Below are 13,426 nucleotides of genomic sequence, written 5' to 3'. Positions count from 1 at the left end.
GCCAATTCTGTGGATCTGGGATCCCATGACACTGGGGATGGGGCGGCCAATGGTTGCCATGGCAACGGGCTCTGGCTGCAGGTCTGAGCTGGTGTCCATGGCAACCATCCCTGGCATGGGGTGTGCATGGAGCTGCCGATGGACTGAGCATGCTGTCACAGGCACTCACGGGGGCTCCATGGTGACATCCCAGGAGTCCCCAGGCTGCCAAAGAGCCGGGATGTCCCAGACACTCACAGGGGTTCCTGTCATGGGCACAGTGGGAGCTTCAGGAAAAGTTTATTGGAGAAGATCCTGTTGGGTCTCAAGGTACAGAAAGGATCCCCAATAGCCCCCACAGATCCCCAAAAGTCACTGTTGAGTCAGAGATGACATAGACTCAGATCAGTGGGCTAAAAGCCACCCATTTATTCAATCTTCTTCTTTTTTACCTTGGTTTGCTACAGGTGAACCTCAGTGCTCATTTAATCAACACATTTGACATACTTGGCTAATGAAGACAATGCCCTTCACCAGACAACTTTATGGAAAAAACAACTTATTACAAACATTGTTGGGGCATCAGTTATTGATGTTTGTTTTAGGTTTGGCCCTTCTGGGGGCTCCCGGGATAGTGGAAACCCTCCTGTAGCAGTTCTGTGCAGGGAAAAGAAGACTCATGGGAGTTTTTTGGTCTTCAGATTCTTGTTTATTTTATCTTATCTAAGGTTTGGCATGCTATCCACACCAGGTTCAGTGGGCTGGAAAAGCAATGCAAAATGCCCCCAAAATGTACAGTTTCAAGGTCTGTTAAAGTTTCTTCATCCATTGGATGAAGATAGTCTTAAAATGTACATTATTTCTACTTATCTACCAATAATTCATACCTTGACTGTCCATGTAAGCTCTGCACTGTGCTTTTTTTGACTAATCACCCTGTGTCACCAACACTGCAGAAAATGGAGTAGATGAAGAAGAAGAAAAAGACAGGGACTACACCCAAATTCCTGCATATTGCTTCCTATCTGCACCATACTAAAAATCCCAAAACCTAAATTTCTCATCCAAGTGGCATACTATACTACTCTCTGTTATTTATTTCACACTTTGGTGAATTCTAATCTATCTCAAAGTCATGGAAGTCCTCTCCATGGGCAAAGGTTAAAGGCAGTGTTTCTCTGGGGGTCAGGACCCCTAAGAGCAGACAGAGAAATATTCCCTGTGCCCTGGATTCTCACACATTTAACCTAAAATCCTTTAACTCTTAATGCGTTAAGTTACCCAAAAATGTTCCAGGTCAGTAGGATTAGAAGAAATAGAGAACAACAGAAAGACAGAAGATCTATAGAAAGACACACAAATAGGAACCAACCGCTCAGGTTCCAGCATCACTGACAGAGGAATCCCAGCAGAAGGCAGGATCCAGACCACGGGCTGGCCTCGTGCTCCGGCTTTTAACCCCCTGGGCCTTCATGGGCCTGCCCCTGGGGTGGGACTGCCAGTGGCTTGTCCAGTCAGAGTCAGGGTAGGCACCAGCTGCTGGTGTGTGATTGATTGGCAGCTGGACCAATTAGAGGGGGGATAGCACTGCCCCTGCTGTGTGATTGACAGCTCTGCCAGGGCTGGGGGCAGGGCTCTGTCCCACCACAAACCAAGGCCTGACCCAGGCCTGGCCCCACACGGGCATTCCGAACATCCCAAGGTGTCTCGGGACATCGATCTCATCCAGCCTCTGACAGCAACCATGGTGACACTCCAGAACCTTATGGAACCAAGGGGCCATTGTGACACTGTGGTGCCTCATGGAATCAAGGAGACCATTGTGAAACTCAGGGGCCCCAAGGAACCAAGGGTCCATGGTGACCTTGTGGAGCCCAGAGTGTCACGGAGGAGCTGTTGTGACACAGCGAGGGCGCATGGAGCCGAGGGGCCATGGTGACACATCAGGGCTTTGTGGAACCACAAAGTCATTGTGACATTGCAAGGTCTCATGGGGCCATTGTGACACTGCAGAGGCAAGGGGAACATTGTGACACTCCTGGGCCTCATGGAACCAAGGAAACCATTGTGACACTGTGGGGTCCCATGAAACCAAGGGAACATGGAACAGGTCTGGCTGGTTGTGCTTCCTGGGGACCACCTGACAGGTCCAGCTGACCTTGGCATGTCGAAGGCTGCTTCTCATCTGCCCCTGAAGCACTGGGGCTCTGGGCTTTCCTTCCTAGGGGAGACAACTGTCCTTCTCCTCCAGGGGCCCATTGTCAAAATTGGGATTCCTCCTCCAAATTTCTTTATATGCAAAGATTGTTCCCAGATGAACTATACCAGGACAGACAGATCTGGCTGCCTTGGCCATCCAGGGGCCACCTCTCATCTGACTTTGAAACACTGGAACCATGTGTTTTTCTTTCTTATGGGAAAAAAACATCCATCTCTACCAGGTACCCACAGCCAAAATTGGAGATCTGCCTCCAGAATTCCCTATATCCAAGGACAGCTCCCAGAAAAAAGCTGCCAGGACTGACAAGTCTGGCTGGCCTTGGCTTCCTGAGGGCTGGTACTTATCTGCCTCTGAAACACTGGGGCTCGGTGCTTTTCTGTCCTTCTTCTCAAGGTATCCGTGGTCAAAATTGAGATTCCTCCTCCCAAATTCCATATATTCAAGAAATCCTCCATGACAAAAATTTCCAGGTCTGGCTGGCTTGTCGTCCCAGGAGCCACCTCTCTCCCCTTCTGCCTTTGAAACACTTGAGTTCAGTGCTTTCCTTCCTGTGAAAAAGAACCGTTCTTCTTATCTACATAGAAATGGCCAAAATTGGAATTCCACCTCCCAGATTCCCTATATACAAGGGTTGGTTTCAGACAAAAGCTACCAGGACACAGAGGTCTGGCTGGCCTGGGCCTTGGCCTTTCATCTGCCCTTCAAACATCAGTGTTCCATCCTTTCCGTCGTATGGAAAAGAACTATTCTCCTCTGGGTGTCCATGTCTGAAATTAGGATTCCAATTCTCTATATCCAAGAGTTGCTCCCAGGCAAAATCTGCCAGTCCCATCAAGTTTGGCTGGCCTTGGCCTCTGGTGACTGCCCCTGCAACGCTGGGGCTGGGTTCTTTCCTTCCCAGGAAAGGAGATGGGATGGAGATTACTGGGACACTGTGGGGACCTCATGGAACCAAGGGGATCATTGTGGCACCACTGGAGCCCATGGAACCAAGGGGCCATGGTGACACAGCGAGGCTTCATGGAACCCAGAGGCCATTGTGACTCTGTGGGGCCTGATGGAACCATGGAGACCATTCTGACCCTTCAGGGCCTTGTGTCACTAAGGGGGCATTATGGCACCTCAGGGCCTCATGGAAGCAAGGGACCATTTGGATGCTGTGGGGCCCCATGGAACCGGGGGAACATTGAGCATATCTGCCTGGCTTGGCCTCCCAGGGACCACCTGACAGGTCTGGCTGATCTTGGGATGTCAAGGGCTGCCTCTCATCAGCTCCTGCAGCACTGGGGCTCTGGGCTTTCCTTTCTATGGAAAAGAACCATCCCCCTTTTCAGATTTCGGTTGCCAAAACTGGTACTCTCCCTAAAAACTTTCCTATATGCAAGGGTATCTCCCAGAACAAAACCTGCCAGCTCTGGCTGGCCTTGGCCTCTGCTGGTCACCTCTCATGCACCTAGGAAGCAGTGGGGCTCTGTTCCTTCATTCCTATGAAAAAAAATCAGCTTTCATACCTAGGAGCTGTGGCCAAAACTAGGATTTGGCCTCCCAAATTCTGTATATCTAAGGATTGCACCCAGACAAAATTACCCAGGACAAATGTGTCTGCCTGGCCCTGTTCTCTGGTGATTTTCTTAGAGTATGAGCTGAATGTTTGCAATTGAAAACACCTTGGAGAGGGCCCAGAGATCTCCCAAGGATGGCTTTGGAGACCTTGGGCACATGTCCACTACATATGGACAAAGGAGTTCTGTTCTCTCTGCTGTTGCTGTGGGTTTGCATCACGGAAGTGATGTCCTAAGAGAAGCACTAGCAGTTTCCTGCGTCTCTGTCAAAAAACCCCCAGCTCCAGCCGCAGGGACCGAGCCCAGCCGGGGTCACGGAACCATCTGCAGGCTCCGGGAGAGCTATTAACTCTTTCAGTGCTTCCATCCTCCCTCGAGGATGGAACCATCTGCAGGCTCCGGGAGAGCTATTAACTCTTTCAGTGCTTCCATCCAGCCGGGGTCACGGAACCATCTGCAGGCTCCGGGAGAGCTATTAACTCTTTCAGTGCTTCCATCCTCCCTCGAGTGAGAGAAAAGGACAAAGTGCAGGCACATAGAGGAGCCACATGAAGAGACCAAGGTCAGTGAAGAGGAAGTTGGGTCCCAGATGGGAGGGATGAGGAGATGCCTTGATCTTGAGGCTGAAATCCCTTGTAAAGCTATGGAGAAGGATGTAATTGATACATCAGACTCTCTTTTTACTTATAATGCATTGAAAAGTATGGGGAGATGACTTGTTCAGCAAAGGCCTCCCTCCATGCTAAAGTAAGCAAATATTGAAGTAGCTGTGATCCCATGAGAAGTTTGAACAAAGAAAAGTGATGAGACCCTGTGCCCTCAGGGAGAGAAGAAGTTCTCTGTTCCCAGAGATGAAGATGATGAGAACATTTGCTCTTAAACAGCTCCTCTTTAAACTAATACTCCATAGGTTGACATGGCCCATAAACACTGATGTGGGAAAAACTATGAAAAACTGTGAGGGACTTCATGATTTTTAATTTTCTGGGCACCTGCTATGCATGGAAATTGAGAGCCATGAGAGAACTTCTTATGGAGAAGTCTCCATTGCATGAAAGAGAGACTACTCTTCCTAAGGGAACTGAAGAAAGACTATTCTAGAGGCGGTAAACTGAACATTTTAGGTTTTGTCTCTCTATATTCTCAGTAAGAAAGGAAATGTTGTAGGGAGAGGAGAAATGTTCTGCAAATTTTGTTCTGATTTTTATTGCTCTTTCTTTTAGTTACTATTAATAATCTTTTCTTTATACACTTTTAAAGTTTTGAGCCTGCTTTGCCTTTTGCCTAATCCTATCTCACAGCAGGAAATGAGTAAGAATATTGTAGTGAGTGCACTGGTAATTAGGCAACACTGAACCCCCTACAGTAATTGATGCATTGGCTGAAAAATGTCAAATTGGTGAACCAAAAGCACTACAGAAACCTTCCTGATGAACTGCATGAGAGCAGAGGGAAATCAAGACAGAGCCATGGATTGTCAGGACTTGCTTGGTCCTAATAAGCCCCATGGCACATTTGGAGCTGAGCCCTGGAACCTCAAGGCCTGAGAGGAGATTGCACAAACCTTTCCAGGAGTCAAAGTCAGAAGAAAAACCCCAAAGTGTCTCAAAGCATGAATGGGTCCCACTGAGGTCCATCCCCAGCACAGGCTCCTCATGGACTCCTTGGAGGAGAGAATTAGAGGCCAGGATGATACAAAAACCTCTCAGAGACTCAGTGTTGAAAGGAAAATCCAAAGTACCTTAAAAAACTTGAGTACCTCAAAGCATGAATGAGCCCCACTGAATGTCAGTGCAAAGCTCACAAGGGACTTGTTAAAGTAGATAATTGGGGCCATGATTCCACAAACCTCTCCCAGAGTCTGTATCAAAAGTGAAACACCAAGTACCTGAAAATAACTGAAGTACCTTGAAGCATTAAGCACATTTCTCTTGATGAGCAGCACTTCTGCCAGCCCAGCAGGGCTGGGGCACTGCCTGCAGCCAGTCCGGGCACAGCCCAGAGGCACAGAGAGCTTCAATCAGTCAGGGCTGGGAAGGTGCTGAGAAGTGCCTGGGCAGAATCACTGCCAGCCCTTGGCACAGGAACCTCTGGCTGCAGAACAATGCTGCTCCAGCTCCTGGAGTGATCTCCTAAAGCTGGAACATCCCAATGCCTGCAAACTCTGTTGAGTACATTCTCTGATTCTCTCTGGTGCAGAGCAGCCAGGGGTGCCCAGGGCTGTCCTGCAGAGCAGGCTCCTGCAGCCCAGGGCACTGTGCTGGGGCAGGGACTCTGCTGCCTGTCAGGGACAGCTCTCAGCTGGCCCGGGGAGCTGCTCCCAGCGCTGGGGAGAAGCTGTGGGGGGAAGGAGCCAACCTGAGCAGGGCAGGTGCTGCTGCTGAGCGGTGCTGGGTGGGGCAGGGCTGCTCCCAGCTCCAGACCAGTCTGGGCAGAGCCCCGGAGGTCACTTCCCAAAGAAGCCTGGCATTGCTGGAAAGATGAGGAGTTTTCCTCAGAGTGTTTTCAATTTCCTGATGGTAGCAGGATGGGAAAGTTGGGGTAATGACAAAAAGATTTTTGCTTTTAATGCATTTTTTCATATATTCATATCTCTGTAAACTACTGTTATACAGTTATAAAATTATAATCCTTACTTTACTGTTTTAAACTCTTAATTAAGTCTATTAAACTCCTAATATATACTTCTATAACTATAATCCTTAATTATCTCTAGTACATTTCCTAAACTTTCTCTTAGATTTTAGAACAATTATCTGACAGTCAAACTCCATTCCTGAAATACTGTATAGTCTTATTATCAGGAACAGGACTTACAATAAGAACATTTTTATTGTTGACCAGAATATGGGCAGCCATAACAAAAAGTGAAGGCAAAGAAGCCCTTGGACCGACTCCAGTGGGTTGACCCAGGGATGTGTAACTGGGGAAACTGAATCTCCTATTGGATGTTCCTGTTAGATAGCCGGATTAATAAACCCTAATAAATTGTTGAAATCGGGGGCCGGATGTGCCCATCCCCACTGGGACACCTGGAAGCTTACAATAAATGTCTGGTTATTACTTTACTGTTCTAACGCTGCTGCAGGGTTTGTTGATTTTTTTTCTCTTTTGATTATAGACAACAGGAGGATGAGAGAAGCAGAACAGGAATGCTAATCCAAGAATGACAGAACATTCTGAGTTGAAAGGTACAAAGCAGGATCATCAAAGTAATGTTTGAACATTTACAGAGACTCCGGAACTGTAACTTTGGGTGGTCAGTCTCTCTGCTGGGAGCCTCCCAAAGGGTCCTCAGCCACTCCTCAGCCCTGGACAGCAGCAGCATCACCTCTGCAGGGCCCAGCAGGGCTCTCCTGAGCTGCCCTTGCCCACCTGCACACAGAGCCTGCCCCAGCCAGGGCCCTGCACACAGGCAGGTTTCTGTAGGGCCGGGGCCAGGGCACACAGGGTGGGATGGGCTCTGTGAGCACTGGCAGGGACAAGGCTCCTCTCAGGAGGGAATGTCCAGGCCCAGGAAGATGCTCAGGGAAGGAGAGGGGGCTGATCAGAGCAGTGCTGGGGCAGGAGGGCACTGTTGGTGTGTGGGAGGTGCCGGGCACAGCTGGGCACGGGAACACTGTCCTGAGTGCCCGGCTGTCTCTGCCCTGCCCTCTCAGGCACAGCACCACAACATCTCCTCTTGTTTCTGCCCTGCCCTGATATTGTCACTGTTATCTGCTGCTCTCAGGGAGGCTCTGGCATTTGCAGCAGCTGAGTCAGAAACTTGCCTTGGCATTCCTGCCAGGCAGGGGTGTCCATGGGAATGGGGTGTCCAAGCTTCCCTGGGACCTGTGGGGCTGTGGGCAAAGCAGTCCATGGGAAACTGCTTGGAAAAGGATGGGAAATTTGGGGTGATGACAAAAAGATTTTACATTTTATACATTTCTTCATATATTCGTAGCTCTGTAAATTACTATTATACAGTTATAAAACTATAATCCTTATTTAAATCTATTAAACTCTTTATTAACTCTATTAAACTACTATTATATACTTCTATATTTATACTCCTTAATTAACTCTAGTACATTTCCTAACCTTTCTATTAGATTTTAGAACAATAATCTGACTGTCTAAATACAGTCCTGAAATACTGTGTAGTCTTATTATCAGGAAGAAGACCTACAAGAAGAACATTTTGGTTTTTGACCAGAATGTGAACAGTTATAATAAAGCATGAAGGCAAAGAAACCTTTGGACCTACTCCAATGGGTTGATCCAGGGGTGTGTAATTGGGGCAACTGAGTCTCCTATTGGATGTTCCTGTTAAATATCCTAATTAATCAATGTTAATAAATTGTTGAAATCAGAGGCAGGGTGTGCCTCATCCCCACTGGGACACCTGGAAGCTTCCAATAAAGGTCTGGTTTTTATTTTATTGTTCCAACACTGTTGCAAGGGGGGTTTTACTCTTTTGATTATAGACCAACAGAGGAATGAGAGGCAGAGCAGGAATTGTAATCCCAGAATCACAGAACATTCTGAGTTGAATGAGACATACAGGATCATCAAAGGAATGTTTGAACATTTACAGAGACTCCAGAAGTATCTTTGGGGGGTCAGTCTCTCTGCTGGGAGCCTCCCAAAGGGTCCTCAGCCACTCCTCAGCCCTGGACAGCAGCAGCATCCCCTCTGCAGGGCCCAGCAGGGCTCTCCTGAGCTGCCCTTGCCCACCTGCACACAGAGCCTGCCCCAGCCAGGGCCCTGCACACAGGCAGGTTTCTGTAGGGCCGGGGCCAGGGCACACAGGGTGGGATGGGCTCTGTGAGCGCTGGCAGGGACAAGGCTCCTCTCAGGAGGCAATGCCCAGGCCCAGGGAGATGCTCAGGCAAGGAGAGGGGGCTGAAGAGAGCAGTGCTGGGGCAGGAGGGCACTGTTGGTGTGTGGGAGGTGCCGGGCACAGCTGGGCACGGGAACACTGTCCTGAGTGCCCGGCTGTCTCTGCCCTGCCCTCTCAGGCACAGCACCACAGCATCTTCTCTTGTTTCTGCCCTGCCCTGATATTGTCACTGTTATCTGCTGCTCTCAGGGAGGCTCTGGCATTTGCAGCAGCTGAGTCAGGTACTGCCCTTGGCATTCCTGCCAGGCAGGGGTGTCCATGGCAATGGGGTGTCCAAGCTTCCCTGGCACCTGTGGGGCTAAGGGCAAAGCAGTCCATGGGAAAGGGGAATGAGCTGAGCCCACTCCCTGCGATCCCATCATGGGCACAGCCGGATATCTCCTTGTTGTGCCTTCCAAGCTCTGAGCTGCACTCCTGGCAGTCCCCTGAATGTCCCATGGGGAAGGGCAGAGCTGCCACAGCTGAGTAAATGCTGCTGGCTTTGCCAAGGGAGCCGTGAGTGTCCTTGGCACAAGGGGGTGCTGAGACCTTGTCCAGAGACCTTTTTGGAGGGTGAGACATTCAGGGATCCCTCTGCTCTGGGCAGGGTCTGGTTTATCCCAGGCTGACCGAGGAGTGTGACTGTGCTCTGATTGCAGCCAAAGGTGCAAAGCCAGGGAAGCTGGGAACAAGCCCATCCAGCTCCTCACCTTCCCTCAGCCACAGGGAATCCTTTGCCTCTCCCATCTCTCAGTGGCAAACTCTGAGTGCAGCAGGAATGCTGGGGATTTCTGACCTCAGGAAGCCAGCAATGATGTGTGGGTAGGAAAACTATTCTAAAAACCAAGTCCTGCCATTTATTTCCTTTAGAAGTGTGAGTGCAGATGCTACCAAGCTTTCTGCATTAGGAGTGATTCCCCTGACAAATCCTGAATATCCAGCCTTGTCCCTCTGCTACATGGCCACAAACCCAGGGCAGCATGGCTGGGATGACTCCTTGAGAGCTCCCTCTCACAGGCCTGGCTGTTCCTGGCACACTCAGCCAGCACAACTGGAGCTCAGGAAGGGACCTAAGTGAAGGTTTTCCCAGAGCAGGAACAAGGGTGGGTGAGTCACATCAGGACAGTCTGCAGGGAATGGCCCAGGATTGGCTCAAAGCAGCCTCTCCTGACTTGTCACCTTTCTCCATCAACAGGTCCCCATGTGCAGCCCCAGGAAATGTCCAACAAGCTGCTCCATCAGCCACTTCCTCCTGCTGGCACTGGCAGACACGCGGCAGCTGCAGCTCCTGCACTTCTGCCTCTTGCTGGGCATCTCCCTGGCTGCCCTCCTGGGCAACGGCCTCATCATCAGCGCCGTAGCCTGCGGCCACCACCTGCACACGCCCATGTTCTTCTTCCTGCTCAACCTGGCCCTCAGCGACCTGGGCTCCATCTGCACCACTGTCCCCAAAGCCATGCACAATTCCCTCTGGGACACCAGGAACATCTCCTACACAGGATGTGCTGCACAGCTCTTTTTTTTTGGATATTTCATCTCAGCAGAGTTTTTCCTCCTGACCATCATGTGCTACGACCGCTACGTGTCCATCTGCAAACCCCTGCACTACGGGACCCTCCTGGGCAGCAGAGCTTGTGCCCACATGACAGCAGCTGCCTGGGCCAGTGCCTTTCTGTATTCACTGCTGCACACGGCCAATACATTTTCCCTGCCCCTGTGCCATGGCAATGCCCTGGGCCAGTTCTTCTGTGAAATCCCTCAGATCCTCAAGCTCTCCTGCTCCAAATCCCACCTCAGGGAAATGGGGCTTCTTGCTGTCAGTGCCTGTTTGGTATTTGGTTGTTTTGTGTTCATTGTTTTCTCCTATGTGCAGATCTTCAGGGCTGTGCTAAGGATCCCCTCTGAACAGGGACAGCACAAAGCCTTTTCCACCTGCCTCCCTCACCTGGCTGTGGTCTCTCTGTTCCTCAGCACTGCCATGTTTGCCAACCTGAAGCCCCCCTCCATCTCCTCCCCATCCCTAGATCTGGTGGTATCAGTTCTGTACTCGGTGCTGCCTCCAGCCCTGAACCCCCTCATCTACAGCCTGAGGAACCAGGAACTCAAGGCTACAGTGAGGAGACTGATGACTGGATGCTTTCAGAAATATTAAAGTGCTGGCCAATTTCTGAAAATCACATGTAATAAAAGTCATCTTTGACACTTCTTATTAGTTTCATTTTGGTGGTTCTTTCCTTTGTTTCAGATTTTTAATATTGTACACAGGCACAGACACAACAGCACTGGCTCAGGAGCCCCTGTTTGCATTGCACAGAGCAGGGGAGACCACCCCCATGCTGTTGCTGTGGGGATATGAACCTGAGGGAGCACAAATGCCATCAGCCCCTGGGACCAGCAAGGGCTGGGGGACACCAGGGAAACCACTCAGCTTTGTCCTGGCCTCTGCAGTCAGCCTTCTTGGCCACCTGGGCACACTGCTGTCCATCAGTCCCTGCAGGTCCCTTTCTGCCTGGCTGTTGTTCAGCCACTCTGTCCCCAGCCTGTAGCCCTGCAGGGGTTGTTGTGGCCAAAGTGCAGGACCCAGCACTGGGACTTGTTCAACCTCACATTGTTGGATTTGTTCCCTGGATCCAGCCTGTCCAGGGCCCTCTGCAGAGCCCTCCTACCCTCCAGCAGATCAACACTCCCAGACAGCTTGGTGTCAGCACAGTTCCATGAGGCCCTAGAGTGTCCCAATGGTCTCCATGATTTCATGAGGCCTCCCAGTGTCACAATGTCCCTTTAGTTCCATGGGACACCTTGGTGTCACAGAGTCCCTTGGATTCTTGGGCCCCACAATGTCACAATGGCGCCGTGGTCCCCCAAGGCCCTGCAGTGTTACAATGGATCCTTGGTTCCATGAGGTCTGGCAGTGCAGCAATGCTCTCCTTGGTTCCCACTGTCTTTTCCTACTCTCAGAGAATAGAAGGACACCTGGTAGATGAAGGGGAGTGGGAGCAGATATCTACTCAAGGAGGTGATATTAAAAATTCCTGCTGACCCCTACTCCCAAGGCAGGTGCCACTTCAGAATAGGTATGAGCCCCTGGATCTGGAGAGTCAGCCAGATGATTTAGAAGAAAATTATCTGTCCATTGAGCCTCCCAATTATGATACATCTGTGAGAAGGATTACCACCTGTAACATCAAAAAGGAAAGAAGGATAATCGTGGTGAGTGACTCCCTTCTGAAGTGAACATAGGCCCCATAAGTCGACCAGACCCACCCCACACAGAGGTCTGCTGCCTCTCTGGGGCCCGGGTACAGGATATTACTGAGAGACTGCCTGGGCTGATTTAGCCCTGTCATTATTAGCCACTGCTGATACTCCAGGCTGGCAGTGATGAGATTGAAAAGAGGAGTGTCAGGGCAATTAAAAGGGACTTTAGGGCATTGGGTCAGGTGATTCATAGGAGAGGGACTTTTCTTCAGTCCCTTTGGTGACTAAGAAGAACAGTGAAAGAAATAGAAGAGCTCAAATTATTAACAAGTAGCTCAAGGGTTGGTGTTACCGGCAGAATTTTGGATTCTTTGGTCATGGGGCAACTTTTACAGTACCCGGCTTGCTGGAACCAGATGGGCTCCATCTCTCTGTTAAGGGCAGAAGAATTTTAGCTCGTGAAGTGGTAGAACTTTTTGAGAGGCCTTTAAACTAGTTTTGAAGGAGGAAGGGGATGCAGCTGGGCTGTCTGGAAGCAGGCCCAAGGGTGGTAAGCCTGAGTTAGGGGTGAAATCAGCAGCCCAGCTGAGGTGCATGGATACCAGTGCATACAGCATGGGTAACAAACAAGAAGAGCTTGGAGACCATGGTGCAGCAGCAGAGCTGTGATGTAATTGCCATCATAGAAATGTGGTGGGATGTCTCACATGGCTGGAGCATTGCACTGGGTGGCTACAAGCTCTTCAGGAGAGTCAGGAAAGGGAGAAGAGGTGGAGGGTGGCCCTTTATATTAGGGAGGCTTTGGACACCATAGGTATTGAAAGTAATGATGATGGAGTTGAATGCCTATGGGTGAGAATTAGGGGAAGGCCAACAAGGCTGACATCCTACTGGGAGTCTGTTATTGTCCCCACAGCCAGGAAGAAGAGGTGGACAACTAATTCTATAAGCAGTTAGAGAATATTTCTGGATCATCAGCCCTTGTTCTTGTAGGTGACTTCCACCTACCAGACATTTGTTGGGAACTTAATACAGCTGCAAAGAGGCAGTCCAGGAAATTTTTAGAGTGTATGGAGGACAACCTTTTGTCACAACTGGAGAGCCCACCAGGGGAGGTACTGTGTTAGATCTTTTTGTTTGCAAATAGAGATGGGCTGGTGGGAGATGTGGTGGTTGGAGGCAACTTAGGGCAGAGTGTTCCTGAAATTATATAGTTCTTGATATTTGGTGAAATGTGGAGGAACATCTGTAAGACTCTTACACTGGACTTGTGGAGATTTTGGCTTCTTAGGAGACTTATCCAGAGAGTTCCTTGGGAAGCAGCCCTTTAAAAAAAACCAAAGGAGTTCAGGAAAGGTTGGCATGCTTCAAAACAGATCTGGAGGGCACAGGAACAGACTGTTCCTGTGTGCTGAAAGACGAGTTGATGAGGCAAACATCCAGCCTGGAGGTTTTGAAGGAGCTTATGAATAAAAAGAGGATGTATCATCTTTGGAAGGAGCATCAGGTCTGTCAGGAAGAATTTAAGGGGGTTGCTGGAGCATGTAGAAAAAAAATTAGGGAGGCCAAAGCTCAGTACACACACAGTTTTGAGACTTTTCTGAG

General features: G+C 49.8%; 1 pseudogene; it reads left to right on the top strand.

The window, feature by feature from the left end:
• The window catches only part of LOC120504849, a 36,836-nt pseudogene extending 26,049 nt beyond the window's left edge, over positions 1-10,787 (top strand).
• The last annotated feature ends 2,639 nt before the right edge of the window (positions 10,788-13,426 follow it).

Source organism: Passer montanus, unplaced genomic scaffold, assembly GCF_014805655.1.
Source record: "Passer montanus isolate IOZ18808 unplaced genomic scaffold, ASM1480565v1 scaffold305, whole genome shotgun sequence".
In the NCBI taxonomy this organism is placed as follows: Eukaryota; Metazoa; Chordata; class Aves; order Passeriformes; family Passeridae; genus Passer; species Passer montanus.
Note: the sequence above shows the minus strand (reverse complement) of the source record. Positions and strands in the feature narration are given on the sequence as shown.